The sequence below is a fragment of the Buteo buteo genome, chromosome 16 (genome assembly GCF_964188355.1).
Source record: "Buteo buteo chromosome 16, bButBut1.hap1.1, whole genome shotgun sequence".
Lineage (NCBI taxonomy): Eukaryota > Metazoa > Chordata > Aves > Accipitriformes > Accipitridae > Buteo > Buteo buteo.
The window spans coordinates 14099366-14108380 of record NC_134186.1 but is presented as its reverse complement, the minus strand read 5'-3'; positions in this window follow the sequence as shown (position 1 = coordinate 14108380).

The following is a 9015-nucleotide window of genomic DNA, read 5'->3' as shown; positions in this document are numbered from 1 at the left end:
TTTCGTCTCGCACACTGCTAGCATTGGCTAGAGAGTGATGAAAGGTGGTGGAAATTGGAGATCGGACCCCAGTCCAGAGTGCGGCTGGAAATGGTGCCAGTGGTATTTCTGTGCAATTTTACAGACTATAGGTGCTGTTTTGCTGCAGACATTGACTGCAGTAAAACACACACAAATTGTATATTACAAACGTTGCTGGATTTAGAAGTTTCCTGGAGAAGCAATGCAAGTTTTCAAATCCAGAAAGAATATTGTTGGGACTTGTTGAAGTGCTCAATATAAACTGTAACATGCAAGCCATTAAAATGAAGATATTTGGCATTCGCAGTCACACATATGGGCCTTTCAAAACCATTCTTCTGGTTTGGCAGCTCCTACGGTCTTTGACTGATGCACAACCTCCTTTTATACGTTCCTATAAGATGCTTCTGCAAAGTTGGCATTTTTTTAAACGCTTGTGGAGAAGAAATCTGATTAAGAAACACAGATCCAGTATAAGGGAAACTTTGGAAACCTACTTCATTTGCATGATTACTTTCGCAAATCTTAGCTGATATCTGTGCTTTGTGTTCAGCTTTTTGTTTGACTGCTTCTAGATGCGCAAATCTGGAAGCAGACTTGTTCGAAGCAGCCCTGAGCCGGGCTTTGCAAACGAAATGTCAGCGCTGTCCAAGGCTGGGGACACTTTCTGTGCTGATAAGCAAGTCCTCTGAGTGGCCAAACTGATCCATCTCCCGCTCTGACAGTGCCATTGTCTAACCTGACTGTGAAGAGAGGCTTTAAGGCTAAGCAGAGGATAAAACCCTACAATTGACCATGTCCAATGACTGCCTCCATCATGTGACATTTCCTCCACGTACATAAAGGCATAATTGACACTTTGGACCATGCAGATGTTTTGCAATTCATTTGGTTCCCACAAAGATACCAGAAAGTAAGTCTCATGAACTGGCAATACTGTGTTTTCCTCTGAACACGTTCTTATCTCTAAAATGTATTTAGATGCAAATCGCATCATGTCTCATGGCCCCACTTGTTTTGTTTTGCTTTTTCCTCTAAACAGGCCGTGCCATTATTTTTTAATAAAGTATAAAAATATTCAGATGTTCCCGAAAAAAATGAGTACATTTGACTTCTCAGCAAGTGATCTGCTTTACACGTGAACGGCAGTATATTCTTCTGCCCTCTGCTCATGGCATTCTGCTTTATGCTTCCTAATTTAATTTGCCTTTCTGACTCTTCAGCGATCCTTTCCAAAGAGAAATCTCTTTGCTAAGAAACCATTTGCTGTCCTCTCAACAGAAGCAGATATTCTGTTCTGAACAACTGGTTGGCTTCATCTGGGTCTCAGAGGTCTGGACAAAGGCATAACAGCATCGTCAAGTGTGGCCCTCATACAGTACAGAGATGTCTTAGAACAAACCTAGCAAAATGATGGCCTCTTCATGTAATTGAGCAGAGTTTTGTCCTCTGTGGCTTGTCCTTTCTCTTTGTAAAATGGGAAAGATTGTAATGCCCTCCTGATTCAGTTCAGATTTTTCCTATAAGCAGCCTTTGCTTTTACAGATGGAGATCCCCTGTGCTTAGCCTTACCATCACAACTCTTTTCACCCTTATTTGCTCCTAATTAGCTGCCCTGAAGTGACAGGGCAGTAAAAGCAGGGATATTGCTAGATGCAGTGTCTGCCTGGTTTACCTTCCTTACTCTGGATTTATCAGAGGCAAGAAAATGGCAGCTCCTTTTTTCCACAAGAGAAGTAAAAATAGCTCATTTGGACAAACCCTTCTAGGCTGAGTCTGCAGGTGATAATTTCTTCTAGAAATGAAGTGAATTCTGTGATGTCTTTCCATTACTGCATGTATGACTTGTGCCTCTGCCTGTGTGGCTTCATGTTTTTCTAAATAATGATCAACAATAACATATACATATAATCTTTCCTTCTCTGGTGATGGATACTACATGCGCACACATACATCCATATACGCATGCTCTCCTCACTTTCTCAGATGATGAAGCTTATGCCAGTCTGACTGACGCTCGTTAAAACAGCTTGGATCAGCACAGGATGGGGAACCCCCCATAACACTATACAGGAAAGAAAGCAGGGCCAGTCTTGCCCATTAGGCAGCACCACGCTCTGGCCAGTGAAAAAAAAAAAAAAAGGGAAGCACAGATCCCATTTTATTTTTCTTTAAAAAGATGTAGGGAGCCCTATCCTCATTCAGGAGTCCAACTTTGTTGCTTATTGTCCTGCATATTTTCCTTTCCTAAGTATTTCTAAAGTACTTTCAAATACACTTGGTGCTGTTGTAGGTATGGACTGACAGCCATCGTAACTGAGGTCCTCTGGGTACCGCCTGCAGATAACCTGGGCAGCTGGCATGTCTAGAGATACTGCAGTATCTCCTTTCCTACTCGCCTTTCCCTTTCCTCTGCCCCCACAATGCCCACGAAGAATATTTAAGGATCCCAAAGCCTTCCCACTGAATTGTGCAAAACCCCACAGTCACCAAGGCAAACCTGGGTGATTCTGCTGCAACAAGGCACCGAGGCAATTTTACCGCTTTCAGAAAAGCTTCTAAAATACTAAGGCATAGTGTCAGAAGGATGACTAAATGTGCAAGGTACAGCATAGAAGGAATGGCTAAAAACCTCAGCTTTTCTGGGTCAGTTAGTGTATTTACCCTAGTCTTTGCTCACAGACCATGCTTATTGTAATCTTTGCAAAGGCAGGATCATTTCCTACACTAGAAGGCTTTTTAATTTGTCTGTGGAAAGCCTAATAAGAATCAAAGATACTGGTGAACAAATTCAGACCAAAACAAGAAAAGCTGTCCATTTTAATAGCGGTGGGATTAAGGCTGTAACAAACCTCAGGGAAACAAGTGGATCTTGGTGTCTTCATGTCAAGACTGAATGACTTCTTGTAAGATAACACTTAAGTCAGACAAATTGCTGGGCTCAGCAAAGAGTAACTGGGTGAGATCTATGGCCTGGATTGTACAGAAGTTCAGACCAGATGGTCTAATTGGTTCTTTTGCCTTTAAAACCTACAAAATACCAGAGCAGCAGGGATGTCCTGAGTCATGTGGACCAGTTCCCTGCCCTTGCAGGCAATCATAGCCTATGATCTCTTTCACAAATTAATCAAGTGACATCTTAAAGCTGGGAGTTTTGCCCCCCGTATTTACACTGGGGTGCTGCTGCAGAAAGTCCTTTCTCTGATGTTTAGAAACTTTCAGGAGTGTATTTGTGGACAACTTAGGTATTTGTTCTTGTGGTAACAGTGTCCTTTGTGCGAAACAGCACTTCTCCTTCCTGTACCTATTTATGGAGAGCAACCTTAGCCTCTTGCTTTGCTAGGTTAGACAGAGAAACTCCTAATACAGGCTCTCAATTCTTCTGACCGCCCTCGTTGCCCTTCCTCTGCTCCATGCCACTTTCAGGAAAGACTCACCCAGCTCAAGTAACTAGACTACTACACAGCACTACAGCTGAAGGCTCAGTACCGCATGCAGCTTCCACAACTTCTAAAGAAATACCTCACCTGATACTATTCTGAGACCAAGAGTACCTTTTGCAGGAGGGGACTGCTTTCTCTGGTTCACTTTCAGGTGTTCTCATGCTCTGAAGCTCGAGAGATGCTGAGGGACCTCAGGACTGCAGCCCCCCCCCTCCCCTGCCCTGAGGTTGGAAGAGGGGAGGTAGGGAGGGCTGTGAGACAGGGAGAAGGGCTGCACGACCAAGACCCAGTTTCCAGTCTATGTGATATCAACGTACGGACCTTTCTGGTGCACTCACAAACACCCCAAGCCCAGGTGCTTTGCCCGTACCTTCCCAGCTGGCCAAGACGGAGGGCTTCACACCTACAAAGATAACGCAGAGGCTCTGGTGGAGCAAACTGCTGATAACTTTCAATAGTTAGACAGAAAATTAGGAACTCTGTCCAAATCTACAACAAAGCGAGGATATTTCCAGCCCCTCCTCCTCGCTATTGAAAGCTGCCAAGCAAAACACAGCTAAGCAAGCCTTGCCCACGATCAGCTCTATCTCCTCTTGCATATGTACTCTAGCATGGTCTCTACTTTTATGATCACATGCCATCTCAAGCATGTGATGAAGTAAATACTCTTACTGCCATGGCACACCTAATGAACAGGTCAGGGGCAAACCATGCTGCAACTCAAAACTGAATTTCACTAGGATATTTAAAAACAGTCTTCTGGCTCAGGGTTACATCTCATCATTATTTTCTGCCACCAACTCTGAGGTCAACAAAACAAAGGTTGTTTCATGCTGGGAAAACCCTAACATTTTTTTCCTCTTTTCCTCATAGTAGATCTGAAATGTTTTAGGCAAATCTTTTTAAAAATTGCCTTCAGATCATATATCTGCATTTTACAAGTGTTAGTTTGAAAGTAAAAACTCCAGAAAGTTATAAATGAGTGAAAATAATGAATCAGACATGACATTATAGCAAACTTACCACAGTATGAATAGATATATATATATGTTGTTGTTATTATTTGATACATGGGTACAGCAGCTCTCTTAACTGTTATTGCTTGTTCTCTAATACTTGACCTTTACCTGAGATACGATGCAATATTTTAAATTTACTCATACCTTGACTGAGGCCTGCAGTTCAGCACATTTGTGCTTAGACATCACCGGTATTTCCTTAGTTGTGTGTTTTTAATACTTATTTAAACCTCATGCTTGATGTTTTGATTTTTTAAATGAGTATTTTCAACTCCATTGAATGAACAGTCTACTGTTCACACACTGCTGCACATATAAGAATAATTTGGGGGATTTTGCCTGGCTGTGACAATTACAGGTATCTGAGCAGGGTAATACTGCTAATATAATTGTTCTGCAACAGAGTAAAGGATTTGGTGGGACACATGTCTTTTACTGGTGGAGAAAACATCTATCTACTACTTCTGTTTGCTGATTAAACCTTCTGACTTAGGTTGCTAAAACTGAATTTCAGAATACTAGGCATAGTCTCTGTGCTTGATCATGGTTATAGTCCAGTCCTTGGCTCTTTAAATAAGCAGAGAATATCAGCACTTAAAAACCAAAGTAACTTCAGAAGAAACCCCTTGGAAATCCAAAAGGAAGGCGAACCCCCCTTTTTTCTTCCGAATAGTTCCCAGCAAGGAAAAATCCAGAGACCTCCAGTCAATGAGCAGACCTACTTCTTCAAGAGTTGATTTATCTATGGAGGCTGTAAGCTTTTTTTTGGTCTGGATTAAAAGATGTGAGCACCTAAAAAAACTGAGGCAGACAAATAAATAAAGTCACCTCAGTGCTTCATGGATACCCTGGCTTTTGCAAAGGCTTGTCCAACCACAACCTAAATAATTCAAACCATCGTTGTCAGGCAGCAGCGCGGTCCTCCTCAATAGGCACTTGCCTTATCACTCTACAGCAGATGCTTCAGCCAACCATTGGATATTGAAAACATAAATAATGAAACAAAATTTGGAGACAATGGTTTCTGGGCCGGGGACAAAATACTGATGGATATTGTCAGTCTCAGAGTAACCAAGCAGCAAAAGCTCAAGTGACAACAATAGGGAGGAGAAGAATAGGGACAAGTGAGGAGCCCTGAATCTCAATAAGGCCTGGAGCTGCACATGCTGCTGTTACCCTAGAAACTAACCTCTCCCCTGAAGAGGTTTGCTGGGGCATTGTCCGGGGGACACAAGATGTGTCATACACCAGATGGTCGTGTGCTGTATAACTCAGTTATCTGAGCGGCGGAGTGGAGGAATGCACGCCGCAGAGCTCTCCGGAGGGCCGCCCAGGGCACCATCTGTTCTTTCAGACCCAAGGCACTGCTTTGGCTTTGGCTTTTTTTTTCCTCCTTCCAAGAAAGGAGGAGAAAACAAAATTAAAATGATTCACCATTCAGCAGGGGGAAAAAAAAAGCTTAATACAGTTGCCATATCTAGCTTTCATTTAGCTAATTTTATCCCTGGGTTTTATGTCAGGTGAATTGCTTTTTTACGCCTGGGAGAGCAGCAATTATTTCTCTCTCAGGAGTCTATCATTTATAAATAAAACCCCTTTGAGACCTCATCGGTCATTTACCATCTGAAAACCCCCAAACGCTTTTAGCCATATGTTCTCCAAAGTCTCCTCTCTCCTCCCTGAAGGTCCCTGCAAAGGTTTTGGCAACGCGGGGGAAAGAGCATTTTTCTTTTCCAGGAATTGTTCTCCCCTTCGGCTGGGAAGGGGGCAAGGAGGAAAACAAAAAAATCGGAGTTGAAGCGGCAGTCTGAAGGACTGGCGTAGGAAGGAAATGTTAATCACAGGCTGTGCAGCGCCAAGGAGCGATGACTAACGCGCCTGTGAGGTGCAGGCACCAGGAAACATCCCGGGTCTGTCCCAAGTGCCACCGGACCCAGCCAGAAGCCTTGCTGCCTTCCGCCGGCTCTGCATCAAGCCCCAGATCAGCTCGTGGGAGTGGGAGAGCTGGAGGGAAATTAAGGATCAGGACGCTTCAGGGTACTTTAAAGGTGTATTAAGGTTTAGCACTTCAGTGCAAGAAGATCAGACAGGATAGTAAAAGCGATGCTCAAGTTGCAAGAAACAGAGGCTGAAATGTGTGTGCCTGGGGCAGCACTTTTTTCTTAATGACAGGACCTGTCTTCTGGTGCACCTTTCTGCTCCCCTGCTTCTGGTTTCTGTCCCGTGGCTGCTGAGGATCCCCCCACCTCACAGCACAGGAGAGAAAACAAATGGAAAATAAAATACTTGCTTGATTGCCGACCGAAATAACAGAGAAACATTTGCAACCATTTAAGCAAATGAGTTATTTAAAATCCACTCTATAATGGCTGCAAGTGAGCACATGTCGCACTGGCTGCGAGTCCACAGCTCCTGCAGCTGAGGAAGAGGAGGGTTTCAGCTGGGCAAGCACATCTTCTGTCATTCAGATTTTAAAAGACAAACTATGATTAAGAAGATGTTGTGGCTTGCAGAAAACTCCCTCGTGCAGTTGCGATCAGTCCTCATGTGGGTAACTCTTACCTGATGGTTCCCAAAAGTGATCTGAAGGGCACATATCCCTCTGCCCATCAAACCCACATCCAGTGTTTCAATTAACACTTAGAAGGAAATCCCAAGGGAAATCAAGGAAAAGGGATAGAATCAAAGCAGAAGATTTACATGCAGAATAAGGGCCAAGGATGCAAAAGGAGTAAAATCTGAATCACATTTACATTTAGGTTCCATTTATAGACAGCTCAGTTAATAACCCCATTAGGCAATCGCTAGGACTAATAAATTATTAGGCAATGCTTAAACACCAGTTGCAGACGATAGCATCTCACAAGCAGCTTGTAATCCTAAGACTTCGTAGGTGTTTATCATTCTTACAGCACTGGTAGTGCTTGTAACAACACTATCTATCATATTAATCTTTACAAATTAATGATCAATATACTCCTAAGGATATAACGTACAGCAGGACTGAAAATTGAATTTATTTTCCTCCTCAGCTTCTTATTTTTTATTTCTGTATATGATTGCCAGAACAGAAAGCAGTGGCGATGCATTTCAGCACAGCTGGCTTTAAAGGCTGTGTGAAACATACAGGCACCGGGGGCTCGGAGCGCGACGCTCCCAGACTTAGGAAATTATGGCAAGAAAACCTCTAAAGATTCATCTGCTCACCCCCGCCGGGGATTTGCCCCTCTCTGATCCCAGAGAGCTCGCTGAAGGCTGCCTAGCCCACTTTCTGCACCTGGCCGAGTGATTGACCAGCAACTCGACAGGGTCGTGGAAGCTTTATTTCCTTTGTTCCACGGGTGTCTGCCATGGAGAGCCAAGCCTGGATTAACTGAGCCTAAATCCCTGGGCAGCTCGCCAGAGCAATGCTAGCTCTGAAGCAAACGCAGCTCCAAGATGGTTTCAAGACCGGCTTTATAGATAAGTTCTTAGGCACAAATCCACGGGCAGAGAGCATAATGCCTCATGTCAGGCCCCTGGGAAGCCTCTCCCCACAGGCAGCAGTTGCCAGCCCATGCGGGGGTGATGTGAACTTTGACAATGCTGTTTCTTTTGGGCCAGCCCTTCCCCGGCAGCGCTCCCTCGCCAGCTACGTAGACATCTTTTCACCGGACACCACGCTGTATTACAATAACACGCATGGACGCGTTTCATAATATGCCTATCTGGCACCTGCGTTTTCTTTGTTGTGGTGCCAAACATTTTGTTGTATTAGCTTTTAGGTCACTGTCATTGGGAGCAATATAAGAAAAACACTATTTTCCAACATCTTTTAGTAGCTGATCCAAAGGCAAGGTGCACCAAGCCTTGCAGGAGCCACCAACTCCCAAGAACATGTCTTCTGCAAGTCTCCTCCTCACCCCAGGACTTAGAGCTTGTCTTCTGCTCCAATGTGAGGGGTTATATCTCTTCCAGACCTCTGGCTTTGGAGGGCGAGAGAGGACTTTTGGCCTAGTTCCTGTGGAAACAAGGTTTATGCGCTCACGCTGTGTTTGTTTTGCCTCCCCCTAATAACTTTTGAACTCGTCGGCCTTGTTCAACTCAGCTTGTCAGAAGGGTAGAGGTCTACAAAATAATTAAGTTCTTATAAGTTTCGTGAAAATAGGCACAGAGGTAGAAGAGAGAGTGGCCTGGTATCAACATCCTTGCTGAGGAAAGGCTGAGCACCAGTGCAAATCTCATTGGGTACCAGGGGAACAACACAGAAAACAAACTTGCTCTACGTCACAACCGCAAAAAAAATATCTTCAGCTGAAATTTGCCCTTCTTGGACATGGCTGACATGTCAGCCCGTGGACAAGACAGAAAAAAGCCAGTGTTCATAGAATTACTTGCTAATTTTGATTTGAACTTAACAGCTTTTGGTTATTGCATGGGAGCGAATGCTTCTTGGGACGTAGCTAAGTGTCACCTCCACATTGCACTGGTGTAACAACTCGCGGCCTTTCCTGCACCTTCATCACAGCTGCTGCTGCTCAGGGAGCTCAGGA